At 40.0% G+C, this 20469-nt stretch overlaps 1 pseudogene; it reads left to right on the forward strand.

Moving 5' to 3' along the window:
* The first annotated feature begins 12704 nt into the window (after positions 1–12704).
* Positions 12705–20190, forward strand: LOC136469287 (disease resistance protein RGA5-like; annotated as a pseudogene).
* The last annotated feature ends 279 nt before the right edge of the window (positions 20191–20469 follow it).

Here is a 20469-nt window from a genome sequence, read left to right on the forward strand (position 1 = left end):
AAGTTTGGCCCGCCTAGGATTCGAGCACGGGTCTCAGAGTATAGAGTGCGCGGCCTTAACCGCTGAGCTAGGATAGGGAGTTCGCTTAGTTTGTTTTCCTTTATTTATTTATTAATAGAAATAATGCAGTTAGTTTATATTCTAAAATAACACAAAATTTTGACTTGATTATTTAATTCTATAATAATTAATTAATGGTCTATAATTATCAAATAATAGTGTTTGTGAACATCATCTTAATATTTAATTACATAGTCAATAATTAAATTGTAGAGATGCGCACAAAATAAAAATTAAATATTCAGTGTGAATTACTGATACAACGTCTGCATAATGATTACATAGTTAACAATAATCTAACTATCTTTATGTGCATCAACAATGAGGGCCTCGTTATGATCAATTCGTACATAAGCAGGTTTGTCACCCTCTTGAAGGATAGGTAGGGGTACGTTCGCCCCGAATGGAGGCATTTCATGATAGCCCCTGTAGTCTTCTTTATCCGTCACTTCATCGGCACCGACAATCTTCCTTTTCCCTTCTAGACTACTTTTAGCCTTTCTTTTGTCTTATTGACCCTTGCATAGAAGACTTGCATAACATCTCTTGCAAGGACGAAGGGGTCATCTCTGTATGCGATCTTAGTGAGATCAACGGTAGTGAACCCTTCGCTGTCAGTGTTGATTTCCTCGAGCCGGACCCACTGGCAGCGAAAAAGAGCTGCCTTCAACGGACCGTAAGCTAGCTCCCATATCTCCTCTATGAAACTATAGTATGTCGCCTACACGTTGCCATTTTTGTCGTGAGCATCAAAATGAACACCATAATTTTGGTATGTGCTCTTTCCATCTTGTTTTTTTTGTGTAAAATGTGAATCCATTGATCTCATACCCTTGGTACTTAAGATATGTACTCGAAGGTCCCTTAGCTAAGGCATCCAGTTGATTACCCAACTTTATTCCAAGCAAACGACATCGCAACCAGCTGATAAATTCTTCCTTATGTTTTTTATCCAGCCAAGCCTGTGACCTGCTCGGATACAGAGTTTGCAGCGATTGCCTATGCTCGTCAATGTATGGCATCACACCCTTGGCTTGCTGGAGAACAGCGAACTATGCTTGTCTGAAAGAAACAGGGTCGTCTACTGTAACAGATTTCTCCCCGATCATTCCTTTGCCATGTAGTCTTCCCTCGTGACGATATTCTAGAACTCTGACCCTTTTGATGTCCAGATAAAATGTGCAGAACTCAATGGACTCCTCCATTGACCATCCTTCAACCATGCCCCCTTCTGGCCTGAATCTGTTCCTAACATACCTCCTAAAAACTTTCATCAATCTTTCGAAAGGGCATTTGATGCAGGTACATTGGCCCAAGGGCTCCAATTTGGTCAACAAGATGAATGAGCTGATGCAATGAGATATCAAAGTAAGTCGGCGGGAAATGCATCTCAAGCCTAATGAGAGTTTTGTCTATGTCATGACAGTCATGGGGGAAGGATACCACATAGGGCAACAGGGAGCAACTGAGTCATAATGACATGACAGTCATGGGCCTTCATAGGGCCATAGTTGAACTTGAGTTCTCTCATGTTCACTAGCCTCTTCAGGTTTGCACAGTAGCCCATCAGGACTTTGAGTTCATTGAAGAAAGAAATAAGCGCACGCTTTTCTTTCTTCTTCAATGTCCATGATGCAACCAGAAGTTCGAATTGGCCATTCTCTAGCTCCATGGGATGCAGCTCCTTCCTGATTCCCAAGTGTTGCATGTCCAGGCATGTGGCTAGTGAATCCTCCGATGTCCCCCTGGTGTCCATCAAGGTGTTAAGAGTCTTAGCGCACACATTTTTAGTGATGTGCATGGGATCAAGACAGTGGCGTACACTCATAAATGGCCAGTAAGGTAGTTTCTAGAAAACCAATTTTTTCTTCCAAACGCTCCCATCAAGCGCTGCTACTGCATTGTCTCCCTTCCCAAGGACAACCTCTAGTTTATTGAGTTCTCAAAGTATCGTAGGCCCGTCTCGATATTTTGGAGCTAAGCGTTTCTCAATAGTACCGTTGAAATCTTTTCTGTTCCTACGGTAAGGGTGATCCTTAGGTAGGAACCTACGGTGTCCCATATAAACTATCTTTGAGTTATTTGGTAGATTTATCGCATCGGTGTCATCCAAGCACTCGACACATCCAGTATAGCCTTTTGTCTTCTCTTCGGACAATGAACCTCGACCTGGTAGGTCAGTGATTGTAGTGATAAGTACTCCCTTGATTGTGACATGTTCCTTTTTGTACTCATCCCAAACATCCGGCACACCCTTTTCAAACATCTCTGCTAGTTCATCGATCACTGGTCCCAAAAACACATCAATGTCATTCCTAGGTTGTCTTGGCCCTTGGATCAGTAGTGGCATCTAGATGTACGTCCGCTTCATACAGACCCAAGGTGGAAGGTTGTATATACTGAGCGTCATTGGCCAGGTGCTATGATTTCTTCTAACCTGGTCGAAAGGATTCATCCCATCTATGCTCAAAGCAAACCAAAGGTGCCTTACCTCTCCACCGATGTCCTTATAGAACATAGTATTGATAGTCCTCCAGTCATGCCCATCGGTGGGGTGCCTCATCATTGTATCTTTCTTACACTCTTCACCATGCCAGCGCAACAGCTTGGCTGACTTTGCACATGCAAACAGCCTATGCACCCGGGGAGCTATAGGGAAATACTAAACGACCTTTACGGGGCCTCCTCTGGTCTTGGTACCCTCATCTGATGGCCTTTCCTTGTACTGTGGAGCTTCCCACTTAGGGCACTTGTCCAAGTCTTTGTATTTTTCTCCATGGTATAATATGCAATCATTGGAACACGCGTGGATTTTTTCAACCTCAAGGCCAATGGGGCAGATCATTTGCTTAGCCAAGTATGTCTTTTCTGGCAACTCGTTTTTTTTTCTGGGAGCATTTTTCTTATTATACCTAACAACTGATCGAAGCCTTTATCGCTCAATCTGTTTGTCGATTTGAACTCTAACAGCACGATGTCAGCTTCTAGTTTGCTCATTGGACAATTCCTATACAATGGTGTTTTGCCATCTTATCTCATTTTCTCTAGCTTTCTCAGCTGTCTTTCACTAAGACATCCGGTCTCTACATTACGTAGCAGCTGAGAAATGCCATCGTTATCCTCGGTGTCGTTAGCTAGCGTGTTTCTAAACACATTATTAACTGTGGCCATAGGTTCTGTGTTGACACCAGGTTCCTCGTCAGCATCGTGGATGGCTACGTTAGGCATGTCCACATCATCATCGTTTCCCTACAGAACATTCACACCAACCTCGCTATGCATAGTTTATATCGTATAGTTTAGCATGAACCCCCTGGTAATCAAGTGCGATCGTATAGACTCAATTTGACGAAAGTTCTTATGATTCTTGCAATCTTTGCATGGGCAGAAGACAGGGTTCCCATTCCCAGCATAGGCTTTGGCGTCGGTGATAAACTGGCTGACGCCATGCATGTACCGCTTGTCTGTTCGGGACAGATGCATCCACTCTCGATCCATCTTTGCACAAAAAATAATGAGACAGTAATTATAAAGAATTAATAAGAAATTGAGCTTCATAAACAACAATTGTAGCTCGAAAGTACCATTTTTAGAAAACATTATTGTACACTAATTATTAAAAAATTGAAATTGGTAGCCCCGCCCTGTAAATTGAAAATCATAGTAAAAAACAATTATTGCACAATATTGAAGAACAACTATTCTACTCTACTTCTAAGAACTAATTATAGTATCACATACTAACAATGATGATCTTGACCACCATGGAATAATTAATTAGCTAGGAATTTAAATATGTTCATAGACACCAACCTTTTGGATGATGGATTCACCATAATTTGAGCCTTGCACAAATATCCAACTGGAAAAGTGCTCTCTAGAATGGAGAAAGAACTAGAATGAGAATCAAGCAATGTAGCCATCAAAATGAAGCTAATTAAGCAACAAAATCAAAGGAGTGGATGTTTGTTACTAACCTTAAAGCAAAAAGATCAAGCCATTCTTCAAAATCCAAGCACTAGCTTTATGGTGAAGAACAGCCACAATAATAGAGGGAATGGTCCAAACGTGCGCCTCTGTTCTCGGGATGGAAGAGAGGAGGAAGGAGAGGATGGTTGCAACCTTTTTATGTTGTAGGCTTATCACCGTCGGTTCTTGGCTAGAACCGACAGTTATAGTGCCCAATCACTGTCGGCTCTTGGCTTAAACCAGCAGTGATGAGTGACCGCCAAAACATTGTCGGTTCAAGCCAAAAACCGGTAGTGATGTGGTCCTTCACTGCCAATTTTAGCCCAGCACCAATAATTTTTTCATTTTCAAGCTCATAACCGGCAGTGAAGGTACATCACTGTCGGTTCTCACAAATCCGGTAGTGATGAGGCCGGCAGTGATGTGCAAATCTAGCGTAGTGCTGTCTCCTTCGACCACCTGAACCCTTAGGTTTACTGCAGTGCTGCCACGTGGCATCTGGAGGTGACAAGGAGGCTACATCGATGAGCTGGGATCTGTTGTAGACAGACCACATGCCAGTGCACGTGCGGCCGTGCATCGTGCCTCGGCGCTCATCGCTTGCGGTCTATGCTCTAGCAGCGCGTGGGCATGTCAACATCGTGGTCGTGGACCATGCCATCTTTAGCCCCTAGGCCGGGGTGTTTGCTATCACATCAGATGTTTAGACACTGATTTGGAGTATTAAACATAGCTTAATTATAAAACTAATTACACAGATTGAGACTAATTTGCAAGACAAATCTATTAAGTCTAATTAGTTCATGATTTAACAATGTGGTGCTATAGTAAGCATATGCTAATGATAGATTAATTAGGCTTAATAGATTCACCTCACAAATTAGTCTCCATCTGTGCAATTAGTTTTATAATTAGATCATGTTTAGCCTTCCTAATTAGTATCCGAACATCCGATGTGACAATGACTAAACTTTAGTCCCTAGATCCAAACACCCTGTTGCGCTCCAAGGAGAGAATAATTGTCTGCCCATATGATCGTTCATATTACTCCCTCCGCCCCAAAAAAAGTGACTATGGGTTTGTGCTAATCAAATTTTTTAAAGTTTGATTAGGTATGTAGAAAATATTAACAATATTTGCATCTCCAAATAAGTTCATTATGAAAATATATTCAGCAATTTATCTACTGATACTAATTATATGCACCATAAATATTAATATTTTTATATATATTTCATCAAAGTAGAAGATATTTAAATTCCCAGAAAGTGAGAATGACACTTTTTGTGGGACGGAGTACTTCCTCTATATATCCATAAAAAAATTGTCATACTAGGTTTGGATCAAACAGAAAACTTGACTATTAGGTCTATAAAAGATATGAGGTGTATCTCTAAAGATGTTTATTATAGAAATATATTCTATATTCTATCTAGTAATATTTATTATACACTAGTGGAGATGCACATGTGACACGCACGTGTCTATGAAAAATCTTCCATAATACAAGAATAACAATCAAATTTCTAAATCTAGTTACTATAACTATAAAATCGTAGTCCTCAACCATAAAGCCTGATTTTTTTATAATGCATAGAAGCAGTCTTGAACTCATATTACCATTGGCCTAGTCACAAACTCATAAAAATTTATAGCATCACTTGTAATGTCATATGGAAAGAATATTATTTCTAATGCATAGCGAAGCATAACGGCAAAATATTAATTTTCCTAATGTGTAGAAGCCGTCACAAACTCAAATCAATATTATTCTAGGCCCAAAGTAATAAACAATTACCATCACCTCTATCCTAATTGAAAATAAAGAATATTGATCTAGGCATACATATATATTCAGGTGAAGGCCAAATCCATCCAATAAACAAAGACATAAATATTGTATCTGGCACTTTTGGTAAAGAACTCAATTGTGCATGTTCGCCGGGTCTGGGTACCTCTCTAGTGCTTCCTTCACAAACCCCTTGTCATCCTTCTTGTCGAACACTTGCATGGTGCTCTTGTCGACAAGTTTCAGGTTCGGCAGCTGCATGAAGCGTATGCTCTTGACCTGCCTAATGTTACCTTGTACTTGAAGACGTACTCCTGCACAAGCGGGATCACCATGAGCTACACGAACATTCAGTTAAATACAGAGCAGGCATCATATTGGAGTCAAGGAGTAAAATCAAATATACATTTACTGAACTGGAGCAAAATATAACAGAGCTACAGACCAGTTATTTATATGTAGATGGATACAAAATATGCATGCAGTGCCATTGATCATAACATTAATGGATAGAGGCTCTTTGGATAGGGAAAACAAATTCAGTGAGCAGGTTTGAGTATCAACTACACGTGTGGCACTCAGTGTATCATAAAACTTTATTCATAATAGAAGAATTATATACGCACACTTAATAAATTATGTTCCATGGTAAAATGAATTTTAACCAAATAGCCAATAAACATAATTAAGGACAAACTTTGGTAAGGAAGTTTCAAGAGGCTTAAAAACTTAATTGATATTTGTACATACAATTTAACAATTAAGCAAATGCATCAATTCCTGCCCCTCAAGAGCGGGCCAAATTAACTGTTTAGGCATACCATATCTCTTGGTCAAGCGTGACTATTAGAGTTTTCAGCTAGATAAAAACTCTTTTTATTCAACAAACAAATTATTTGTTTTTAAACCCTTGACATTTTGAATTTATTTCCTCTAGGTCAAGCTTATTTTAAATTAATTGTTTAAGCATCCCATATCTCTTAGTCAAGCGATAATATTAGAGTTTTCGGCTAGATAAAAACTCTTTTATTCAACAAACAGATCACTGGTTCTTAAACCTTGATATTTTGAATTCATTTCCTATAGGTCAAGCTTATTTTAAAGAAGGCAATATTGCTACTTGGACTTATTATTACGGTCAAGTGTGAATATTAGAGCTCTCAGCTGGATAAAAACTCATTTTGTTCAACAAACAAACCATTGGTTCTTAAACCCTTGATATTTTAAACAGTATTTCCATGAGGACTTCTAAAATTTGTAAATTGGTGAATGCCATCCGGACTGTGTAAATTAGATGGCAGTGTATTTATGAGGCTATAATCGAGCATGTTTCGAGGATCCTCCTCCCTCTGGTTTGCTTGATGAGGAACTTGATGACAATTGAGAAGCATGGCGGGTTTGTGCCCGATGGCATCACACGCGGATTAGATACGCGGTGGTGGACGCAAGCTAGCAAATAAACCGTAGCAAAGAACTGCACTATGATATTCTGCCATATACATGTATAGATATCTCACTGGGGCATCACACGCGGATCAGACACACGGTGGTGGACGTGAGCAAGCAAACCGCAGCAAAGAACTGCACTATGATATCCTGCCATATACATGTAGATATATCTCACTTATGTCCAATAAATATAATTATTATTATTATATATAGAAATGTCTCTACTAATTGCAGAACACTTTATCCTACTACAACTTCATTCATCAAAGGAGCAGAAATTAAAGTAAAGTCCATTAATTAAGCACCTGAAATTCCATCTGATGCGTCATGCATGACAAGGCTCTCCAACGATCATTTTTCACCAACCTTGGACAATGACCTTTTCTTTGACCTCAACTGAAAAATCAAAGGACACAGATTAGATGAAAGAATGACCAAATGGCAAATGTGCTGACAGTAATTGAAGTATGACTGCGATATAGTATGCAGAGCAGTAAACTCATCATCAATTGAAAGTCTATTTTGTTATAGATACTATGACTGGAAAAGCAAAAAAAATTATGATCGCTTAAAACCAAGAATATACAAACGAAGGGGCAAAAGTACACTTGATGACCCGTAATCCAATTATTCTGACAAGAAAATCTGAAAGAAATGACTACTCAAAGCAGCGATGCCAATGCAATGACCTTGACAATAATTCTGAAACAAAGTATTGTATAAGACAACTAAACAAACCTAGAAACATGGACAACGCATCAACATTAACTAAAACCAATGAGCATTAAAAGTGAGATATATAGTCTATATGATCTAACAAATTAAATGAACAAGTAAAACTGATGGTTCTCACCTCGTTGTTGTGCGCCTGTGCCCAGACTTCTTGCGGCAGTTGGTCGCCCTGTGGGGAAGCCGTGCATAGCACCTGCAGGAGAAAGACTGAATTTTTTTATACGTGGAGAGGGATCAGAGTATGCGGTTGTGGCCTCTGCCGCCGTGCAGGACGCGGAGGCCCTGATGACGTACGTACCACGCAGGCACCGCGTAGGAGGGCATCATGGAGGGCGCGTCTTCTTTCCTCGGGCCTTTGGTCTCCTGGTGGTGCGGATGCAGCTGCGGCATCTGCTGCCGTGTAGGTCGCGGAGGCCCTGATGGCCTACCACGTAGGCGCTGCGCAGGAGGGCACCATGGAGGGCGCGACTTCTTTCCTCGGGCCTTTGGTCTCCTGGTGCCGTGGGCCAATGCAGCCGCCATTATCGAGGCTATGCGGAAGGATTTGGAGGGGAGATGCAGATGGAGAGGGAAAGGGAAAGAGGCCGTCGGGAATGTCATCGACTGGGGGTCGCGAGGTCACGGCGGCGCGTGGGGGCGAGAGGAGGGCAGACGCAGGCGCGGGCCGGTGGGAGATGGGGGCGCGCGGCGACGGGCACGATGTCGCGGAGGGGGAGCGCAGCGGAGGCCGGGAGCGAGATCGGCACGGAGAAGGAAACCGCGGTGGGGAAGTAAGCGTCGTGATTCATCGAGATGGTATCCACCGTGGGTATGCAGGCGGGTAAACAATCGCTCGGTGAAAAAACGCGAGGGAAGCACGGCCGCAAGAGTGAAGGCGTAAGATCTTACGCGTAAGATTACTACGGTTTCATGCGTTCTTGTCATCCTTCTTCTGTAGGTCCTCCAGTCAGACTAAAGTAGGCTGAGGTGGGTAGAAATTTTTTACGGTAACAATAAATTTTAATTCCTTCGTTCCTTTATGGTATAGATTATAAATATTTGTATTTTTATATATTTTAGTTAAATTTAATATTAGTGGCCTTCTGAAAATGTAAGAATGGCTTTTTCTGTGGCAAAGGGGCAGCTTTTGTGTTTTTTTTGTAAAATCCAATACTATTTTATTAGTAGATAGTTACAAATCTACGTGCTCATGATAGAAAATAACAATAGCTCCCTGTCCACACTTAATTGGGAAGCTGAGCGGCTGCCTAATTGGCAAATAGGGAGCCAATAGGTAATTGGCAGCTCTATTGTTAACTATTAGTATCCTCCAAGGACTCTTTTGTAATGGTCAATTGGCCTATCAGCGATTGGAAAGCCGGTAGACCTAAACTGTGCGTCCAATATATTGGCTTTCTAGTTGCGGATATCACATTTTATAATCGGTGACATAAATGGTGCTGGCTTCTTGCACGAGCGTCGTAGACAACAGTATTCAACCATAATTATACGTGTCATTGTGTTTACAATATGGTCTTTTCTACTCTTTATTTATTCTCCCTATCATGCGACGCAACCTCCGTGCCCTCTCGACATCCTTATTAGGCTACTGCCCTCTAATACTCTCTAATCAAAGCGGACCAAGACGACCAAAAACCTTTGAGTTTGAGAATTTTTGGGTAAAGTTCCCAGGCTTTCAAAGCAGTCTCATAGATATATAATGAGAGCTAGAAACTCCTCAGAGATCGAAAGTTGCTTGTGCTTGTCACCAAGTGCTTTGCCGAGGAAAGCAACAGGCTGCCCGTGCTGCACCAATACTGCACCCATGCCATCACCATCAGTAGATGCATCTGTCTTCACTGTCAACTGCTCAGTAAACTTGGGAAGAGCCAACACAGGAGTAGTGGCCAACTGGCCATAGCTTGCTTGAGTTTTGCTAAAGGCCAATTGTGCTTCATCCAACAAGGAAAAGGTTTTCAACCGTAGCAGATTTGTCAATGATTTAGCAATGATACCGTAGTGCTTTCACAAAATGCATATAGTAACCCAGTGCCCTGTCAATCCAAGGAAACCCCACAGCTAGCTCAACAAAAGACTGATGGTGGCCACTGGAGCATTGCAGAAGTTCTGGATGGATCAGTGGCAAGCCCTTTGTCGAAGATAATGTGCCCAAAGTATTCTAATCTTGACTGGTCAAAATAACATTTGCTGGATTTAAGATAGATCTTGTGATCACGAAGCACGTCCAAAACGTGAGTCAAATGAACAGTGTGTTGCTACAAAGTGGGGTTGTAGATGAGAATATCTTCTAGGAACACTAGGACAAACTTTCTAAAAAATGGTTGAAGCACTTTGTTCACGAGGCACTGAAAAGTGACAGGGACATTGGTAAGACCAAATGACAATAATGTGAAATTGGTAGTGGCCGTGGTGTGTCTTGAATGTTGTTTTAAACTCATCTCTTCTTTCCAATATATGGTTTTGATGTTAACTCGAGTGCATACCCAACATAGTAAAGAATTTGACTCCTGCAAGCTCATCCAAAATCTCCTCAGGCATAGGGAATGGTTCTTGATAGTTAGATTGTTGAGCTTGCGATAGTTAACACACAAACACGGCTATCGTCTTTCCCTTGCAAAACTACCTGTAGGTCTTTTTTTGCAAAGATGACAAGGTTCTTGAATTTCAGTATAGGGTCTAAATGAAAATTATTTGAACCATCTTATCTTACTATTACTAATTAGAGGCCCCAATGAAGGCACCACGTTAATTCTCACTAGATGTGCTAGGAAAATAGATAAATAATTCTAGAAATTCTCACAATAATCAGAAATATCTGGCCTTTAGTTTGATTTGGTAGACTCTAATCATCATCACCGATAATCACCACCGGATCTATTGTAATTTATTAAAAAGTTACCTACATCCGTGATTATGAAAAATGCATAAAGTAACCCCTAATTTTGCATCTAAATTATCCATCTTTGCCGTTATGAAAGATAATTAAAAAAACCTATATTTGTATATAAATTACCCATATCTGTCACTATGAACAGTAATTCAAAATATCCTCCTAAATCTATGTCTAAATTACCCACCTTGCCCATTATGAAACATAAATCAAAATAACCCACTAACATTACATCTAAATTACCTAGCTTTGTCATTATGAAAGATAATTTAAAATAATCCTCTAACTTTGTATCCAAATTATCCACATCTACCATTATGAAAGATAATTTAAAACACCGCTAGTGATTTTATAAATTATCCACCTTTACCATTATAAAAGATAATGCAAAGTAACATTCTAAGTTTGCATTCAGCCTACCCATATATGTCGTTGTAAAAGATAATATTAGATATTACCTTTATATTTGTATGTACCTCAGCCATTATAAAAAATAAACAGAATATCTCTTAAATCTACATGTAAATACTAATATAGGTTATTACAAAAATAAATCAATATCCATAAAGTACAATACATATATATTTCTAAATTATAGACTTCTATAATTGTGAAATTAAATAACAATAATGCTATGTTCCACAATGTATATCAAATAAACATGTATACATTAGGATAATATGTTGATAACTTATGAAGCATGGAAAAATGTTTACTTAACAAACCACGTAGCAACAACACTGACAATTCACTTTAATTTATATTAGTACTCCATGATAATAAATTGCATAAGTTATTATTTTAAATAAGTTTGTCCATTTTGACTTAAACATTATGCCATATCAATTTTAGAAATTTAATTTTGAACACTCTAAAATATATAAAGCAATACAATACATATGTAATCATGTGATATAAGAAATGCAACATGTTCAGTGTCTGATGGAAGCCGAGTTTCAACTTATGTGGAAAATAATACTACTAGGACCTAGACTCCTTTTAATAAAAAATAATTTTCAAATGAAAGGTGTAGAACACTAGAATTTCTAATTAATATGTGAAAAAATTGCAACAACTTAGATTAAACTTAAAAGGTAAACGGTAGATTTATGAACTCACAAAAAAGGTTGTAACAAGAATTTGTATATCTTAAGATTAGGTTTCAACTATTAGAAAAAAAGATTAAAAAATAGGTGTTTTTGCCAAACTCATGAGTTAAGGTGGTTTACTAATTAGTTCTATAGTACTCCCTCCATTCCAAATTATAAGAAGTTTTGGCTTTTTTAGATATATTATTTTTATTATATATCTAGACGTAGTGTATATCTAAGTACATAGAAAAAATAATTACGCATCTAGAAAAGCCAAAATATCTTATAATTTGGAAGGAGAGACTACTCCCTCCATCCCAAATTATAAGTCATTCTAAGAATCTTGGAGAATCAAAGCATCTCAAATTTGACTAAAATTATAGAAATAATTATAAAGATTTATGACATCAAATAGATATCCTATGAAAAATATAATTAATGAAGAACCTAATGATACTTCGTTAGTATCATAAATGTTATTATCTTATCATATAAATCTGGTCAAACTTGAGATACTTTGACTTCCCAAGATTCTTGGAATGACTTATAATTTGAAATGGAGGGAGTAAAATGCAAATGTTTAGATTTGAGACTGTCAGAGCATAAACTATTAGTATGGCCGGTGAGTTCATCATCTAACGCGTTTCGTGTAGGGATAGATAATCTCCATCATGGTCCTCAGCTCGGTCCAGATTCAACCCAAATTGAAACAGACTATCTTTTGATGAAGCCCCTCTTGGCCAAGCTTACCACACTTATGGCTGACAAGTACAAGAAGATCAACGGCCTGCAGAAGGAGGTGTCCTTCCTCAAGGATGAACTCTCCAACATCAACGCTCTCCTTGAAAAGATGGACAAGGCCGATGAACTCGATTCATTGGTCATGAATTGGAGGAAACATGTAATAGAGATGTCGTACGACATTGAAGATTGCATCGATGACTTCATCCACAGTGTTGGTGAGACTGCTCATAAGGTGGGGATTCTCCAAGAAGCTTCGCACTATATACAGAAATTCAAGGATCGAAATCGCATAGCAAGTCAGATCCAGGAAATCAATACTCATGTCATCCAAGCAAGCGAACGCTGAGGAAGGTACAAACTTGATGAGTGCATATCTACTACTACTTCAGTTGTTATTGATCCTCGCTTATCAGCACTGTACAACACTACTGAAAAACAGACCTTTCATCCTGCCTCTATTTTTGCCTTTAGTCCTGGTATTTTTGTGTTCGGGACTAAAGGGACTATTAGTCCCGGTTGTATCCTCAAACAAGGATACAAAGTTCCTGCCCCAAGTGTGTGGCAACGGTAGGCAACAATTAGTCCCGCTTATAGCCCAGAACCAGGACTAAAGGTTATCCTTTAGTCCCGGCTGGACCTTCCAACCGGGAATAAATCTTTACTCCTGGCTTGAGGCTCCAGCCGGGACTAAAGGATGACCTTTAGTCCCGGCTCTAGGCTATAACCGGGATAAAATCTTTCTTGATAAAATAATATAGTCGCGCTGGACAAAAAAAAATGGGGCAGCCAGGCATTGAACCCACGACCTCATAGCCAAGGTCCAAACCGCAGCGCACTAGCTAGCCATCTGAACTAAGTCACTTTCTCGACAAGAAAGCACCCAAACATTTATTTAATAAGAGAAAAGACCCTTTAATTGATTATATTATTTTGTTAACTATACTTTGAATTTTCTGGTCCATGTGCTTTCTAATGCCTAATTGATCTCATAATTTTTATCAGGGTTTCAAATGCCCAGTGTGAAGCCACCACCAAGTTCGAGATTTTTCTGAATTGGTTTGGTAATTTTTTTCACTTTAATTGAATTTCCATGCGACTTCACCGATTAATTATACGTTGAACTGAGTCCACCCCCGAAAAGATCCGGAATGGTGTCAAACTTTGCCAAATGGTCTCTTGTGCCCTAGGAGACAAATATTTGTGGAGGTTGATGCAAAATTATATTGTTTTGAATATGTAATTCACCGTATTTCGTCTCACGCGGCACAAAGAAAAATGTAATAATAAAAATAATTATCAGAAAAACCTAAGATCTTGTGTGGGGCCATATTTTGGGTGTAAATGACTGCCAAAAAAGTTTTAAGCCATTTCGACATAGGCGAAGTCGACATGCTTCACAGAGGTATATAGAACCTTTCGTCGAACCCTATCTATACACCTAGGTTCTCTGGGATTCTGAGGTCTATGTGCTTTCTAGTGCCGGATTGGGCTAAAACTTTTTCTCAAGACTTCAAATGCCTTATGTGTAGCCACCACTAAGTTTGAGATTTTTCTGAGGTGGTTTGGTACTTTTTTCACTTTAATTGAATTTTCGCGCGAATTCACCGATTAATTATACATTGAACTGGGTCCACCCCCTAAATGATCCGGAATGGTGCCAAACTTTGCCAAATGGTCTATTGTGCCCTAGGAGACAAATATTTGTGGAGGTTGATGCAAAATTATATTGTTTTCAATATGTAATTCACCGTATTTCGTCTCACGCGGCACAAAGAAAAATGTAATAATAAAAATAATTATCAGAAAAATCTAAGATCTTGTGTGGGGCCATATTTTGGGTGTAAATGACTGCCAAAAAAATTTCAAGCCATTTTGACATAGACGGAGTCGACGTGCTTCACAGAGGTATATAGAACCTTTCGTCGAACCCTATCTATACACCTAGGTTCTCTAGGACTCTGAAGTCCATTTGCTTTCCAGTGCCGGATTGGTCTCAAACTTTTTCTCAAGACTACAAATGCCCTATGTGTAGCCACCACCAAGTTTGAGATTTTTCTGAGGTGGTTTGGTACTTTTTTAACTTTAATTGAATTTCTGCCCGAACTCACCGATTAATTATACAATGATTAATGAAGAACCTAGAGATTTATGTTACAATTATGTGAAAACTAATTTCCTGTCGAAAACCAATAAATTTAATAATTTCAATTAAAGTCTACATTTTTGCATTAACGAAAATAGTGAGTATTAGTTGCATTATGTTCAACATTTATAATAAAAAACACAATAGTTTAGGTCACATATTTTTTTTGTGCAGTAAATGAAAATAAAGTTTATTACTTTTTCTAAAACATTTTATGCCTAGTATTGAATTTACTACGCAAATAATAAGACTTAAACATTTAAATACAAAACATATATAAAATAAAGTGATCTGCTTAAAAGTCGGCGGAAAATGAAAATGTAGCCCACCTTTAGTCCCGGCTCCTGCCACTAGCTGGGACTAAAGGTGGGCTGCATTTGGCGGCTCGTCAAAAAATCCTTTAGTCCCGGCTCCTTCCAACAGAAGGGACTAAAGGTCCCCCTTTAGTCTCGGCTGGTGGCAGGAGCCAGAACTAAAGGTGCTTTAGTCCCGGGCGGTGGATGGAGCCGGGACTAAAGGTCCCTCTCCTATATACCGCCGCCTCCCTTCTCTCTTCCTCCTCATCGATCATCTTCGTCTTCAGCGCGTCCCTAGAGCTCCGCCGCCACCGATTCGCCTCCCCAGCCACCCCCGACACCGCCTTCCTCACCGGAGGGCACCCCGAGGCACGCCCACCTCGCCGAAGTAGCCCCGACGCCGCGCCCCTCACCGAGGAGCCCCTGGCTACCCCCGACGCCGCGCGCGCGCCACGCCGGCGCCGATTTCGCCTTCCCGGCCAACCCCGACGCCGCCTTCCTCATAGGAGGGCACCCCGATGCCCGCCCACCTCGCCGAAGTAGCCCCGACGCCGTGCCCCTCAAGGAGGAGCCCCTGGCTGCCCCCGACGCCGCGCGCGCGCCACGCCGCCGCCGATTTCACTTTCCCGGGCCACCCCGGCCCGACGCCGCGCCTTCTTCCTCACCGGAGGGCATCCCGACGTCCACCCACACCTCGCCGGAGTAGCCCCGACGACGCCGTGCCCGGCCAGGAGCCCCCGTGCCTCGATCCAGCGCCGCTGTCCACCACCGCCCGTCGCCAACACTCCATTAATTCTAAACCGCCGGTATATATATATATATTATATTTATGAATTATATTGACTCTCATCAGCTGCTATTGTCTGTAAGTGATTCTTTCTACTAATTAATAATAAGTCGCTACGTACGTACATGTATGTGTTTATTATCCTCACTCTATATATATGATGCAGGTTTGAGATGGGAGAGTGCAAAAAGAGAGGGTGTACTGAAATTGGTTTCATTGATCCACATATCGTATTCAAAAACCCTAAACTCCAACCAACATGGAAAGCATAAATGGAGGCCAATATCAAGATGTTCTTAGAGAAGCAACGTGACAAGAACTAGTCTAGAGCAAAAAAGGGTAAGTGTATATATATATATATATATATATATATATATATATATATATATATATATATATATATATATATAACTACTATCCTGTAGCTGGCTACAGAATAACTTATTCTGTAGCCACTTTGAGTTACGATAATTACTATGTTATTTTACGAGATTATAGTAACTCCTTACTAAGTGGTTTAATATAACATTATGATAAATATCCCCATGTGTTATAGTAACCCAACTATCGTAAATATGTATTTATATTATGGTAAATTAGTATATAAAATTATAGTAAATGGAGGTGGCTACAGAATAACTTATTTTGTAGCCGGCTACTGAATAGCCTCTCCCTATATATATATATATATATATATATATATATATATATATATATATATATATATATATATATATATATATATTTGTGATAGATACAATTTATTTATAATTATTCTTGATACACACACATATATATATATATATACTAATATACTTTTTTCTTTATCTCATATCTCAAATTGAAGACTCGTTGGTTGAAGGAAAAAACCCTGGACACACACCATCTCAAAGCAATCCAAGAGACAATAGGTGGATTTCTGAATGATCATGTCTTAACTCCCGGCGGCGAGTTTTACTGTGACCCAAATATGTGATGATGAAAGCCAAATTTCATATTGATCCAAAGAACATGTGATGATGAAATGTACAATTAATGCAAACTTTACATGTGACGATGAAATGTAATATTATGTTTTAGTTTACTTTTACTTGTGTTGCTTGCGTGCATTGATCGAGCGAAAACTTTACAGTACACGCGCGTATACGTATATTACTTTACAGCGAATAATGCGTATTCGAAAACCAAATTAAAACAAAAAAGAATCATCAATTGAAATAAGCAGAAAAAGAAAAAAAAAGACCCTTTAGTCCCGGTTGGTAATACCAACTGGGAATAAAGGGGCCAGCCCAGGCGCTGGCGTGGCTACCTTTTTAGTCCCGGTTGGTATCACCAACCGGGACTAAAGGTCCACTTCTATTCCCGGCTACTAACCATTTATTCCCGAACTCCTATTCCCGGCTGCGTAACCGGGAATAAAGAGGGTTGGCAGCCGGGAATAGAAGCCCTTTTTTTACTAGTGCAAGGATCCAACTAGTCTTGTGGGCATTGAAAAGCAAAAAGAAGATCTTGTCAAATGGATGATGGATGAAGAGGAACATTTGAAGGTGGTGTCCATTGTAGGATTTGGAGGTTTAGGCAAGACCACTCTTGCCTCAGAGGTACAACGTATAGTTGGAGAACAGTTCAGTTGCAAGGCATTCGTGTCTGTCTCTCAAAAACTAGATTTGATAAGGTTACTTATCAGTATACAGTCACAAGTTGGGCTACAACCACCTTCTTATACTTGCGAGGTGCAAGACCACATCAACAAACTCAGGGAACATTTAGTGGATAAGAGGTATTATTCAGTCTTAGTTTAAATCTTGTCTCTTAATGCTTACTAGCCTGCATATCATACTGTTTATATTTCAACTTAACCTAGTAAGAAAAATTTGTGAAAAAAAAATGTTCCCATGTTGTTGTTTAGCTTTTTGCTAATCAGATTATTAGTTGATGTAATAATTGTGACAAATTTGTGTGAGCCTAACAGGAACCAAAGAAACAAATTTATGATTCAGTACAGACATATGCTTGAATATTAGGGTGGGCATCACAAATATTTAATTCTAACTAATTTTAGGTTTGTACAAACTAGCCTAGCTTAATATTAACCAGTTTTTCAACTCTAAAAACTTTTTCTTGCAGTTTATTAACTTACCTAAAAATGGAGAGCCAGATCACACCCCATGAGTGTAATATAAAAAGTGATACGCCATATTTTGATGGTTACTAATTCTCAGAAAAGTACTTGATGTTAAAATTTTCTTATCTTAGAAAATAATTGATCTGGAACATTAATAAAAAAATTAATTGCATATTTACATGAAATTCGTACTTGTGTTTAAGTCCAGTATACATGTACAAGGAATACAGCCCTATGTCCAAAAACATGTATCGCAACATTTTGTATGCAACGCGACGATGTATATATGTAATTTGTTTTTTTTTTAATAAAGGTGACCATGCTTATTCAGTATGCATTCGAACATATGCTCAATACGGAATGTTTCTGTAGGTACTTGGTTGTTGTTCATGATTTATGGGACCTACAAGCATGGAATTTTATTAGATGTGCCTTTCCACAAAATAATTGCCACAGCAGAGTCATAGTAACTACACGAATTGATAAAGTGGCTAGGGCCTGTTGCAGTGATCATGGATGCATTCATAACATGAAACCCCTAAGTCAGCTACATTCAAAAGAATTATTCTTCAATAGAATATTCGGATCTCATGTTGCTTGCCCCTCTCAATTCCAAGAAATTTCCAGTGATATTCTGAAGAAGTGTGGTGGGCTACCGCTTGCAATTATTACTGTAGCTAGTATTTTAGCTATGCAGCCCACAAAAATAAAGGAGTGGGAATACATACAAAATTCTTTAGCTGCTGAATTTGCGACAAGCACCGCTTATGAAGATATGATCCATAGCTTAGACCTCAGCTACAAGAGTCTTCCTCGTCATCTAAAGGCATGCTTTCTGTATCTTGGTATTTACCCCGAGGATCACCAGATTAGAAGCAATGATCTAGTTAGACAATGGGTGGCAGAAGGTTTTGTGAGTAATTCTACTGGTCGAAATAGATGGGACGTTGCGAAGAGTTATTTTATTGAGCTGGTCAACAGGACACTGAGATTCAACCTACATATGAAGACTATGACACTGAGGTGCTATCCTGCAGGGTACATGATATGATGCTTGATTTAATCATTAGGAGGTGCACAGAAGATAATTTTGTCAGTCTTGTCCAGAGTTTGCAAGCTGTGGCAAAAGTGCAAGATAAGGTTCGCCGACTCTCCCATAACTTGAGTTCTACAGAGGGTGCCACAATGCCAATGACCACAACTGGCCACCTATCACAAGTTCGTTCCCTTGCCATCTTTGGGGCTCCAGAGCGAACACCCCCATTCTTGGAGTTTAAGTTCCTTCGGATGCTATTCCTTGGACTTTCTATGCGTGTGACTAGACTTGACCTTACAGGTATTATCAGGTTGTCACATCTGAGATATTTAAAGGTTGAATATTGCAAGGGATGGTTAAGAGGTGCACCCCAGCTCTCTATAGTATTGCCAAGTCAAATTGGGATGCTCCAGTATTTGGAGACGCTGGAACTACCTATGAGATCAAGCTGCAGAATCCCAAAAGACATGGTTGACTTGCCACACTTATCCCATCTGGTCCTGCCACCAGGTACAAGTACAAGGTTGTCAGGCAGAATTGGCAAGCTGAAGTCGTTGCGCACTTTGGATGGATTCAATCTAGCAAAGAACTCATTGGAAAATACAGAGGACCTAAGCGAGCTCACCAATCTTGCGGACTTGAAGCTGATCAATTCTCGTGAGGTGTATTGGAACACAATCCTTGCATGTGCGGACAATGATGATACACCTGAGGCGACATGGATGGCTGCTCTGAGCTCTTCCATGGGAAAACTAGGTAACCTGAAACGGCTTTCTATGGAGTCTTTCTACGAGAGCAGCAGCGGTGATTCTCTGAGCTCATTTTCTCCACCTTTTCGCAATCTTGAGCACCTTAATTTGTCAGGATGGTTCTTCCCTAGAGTTCCCAAGTGGGTAGGAGTTCTCCACAACATCAACAGCCTGGAACTCATGGTGAAAGAGGTCACTCGCAAGGAAGATGTTGGCACCATTGGGATGCTACCATCTCTCCCAACTCGACCTGCGGATACCAGGCGTTCCAAGAGAAAAGATTGTTATAGGCTCCACAGGATTTGCAGTCCTCAAGCACTTGCTTTTTGACTGTGATGCCATATCGTGCTTGACATTTGAGGCAGGGGCTATGCCCAAGCTCAGGAAGCTCGTGTTAGGACTCGATCCACACGGATGGGACAAGGCTACACCGGTCGGACTCCAGCATCTCCGGAGCCTCACGCAGATCAATGTATGGAGAGCGGGATACATTGATACTGATACCCCACCAACATCTGAGACAGAGGAACGCGAGAGATCTGAGCAGCTGGTGCAGGGTGTGTTCCAGTTCGCTGCAGATGCTCTCCCGAGTCGCCCGGTGTTTATCTT

The sequence above is a fragment of the Miscanthus floridulus genome, chromosome 8 (assembly GCF_019320115.1).
Source record: "Miscanthus floridulus cultivar M001 chromosome 8, ASM1932011v1, whole genome shotgun sequence".
Lineage (NCBI taxonomy): Eukaryota > Viridiplantae > Streptophyta > Magnoliopsida > Poales > Poaceae > Miscanthus > Miscanthus floridulus.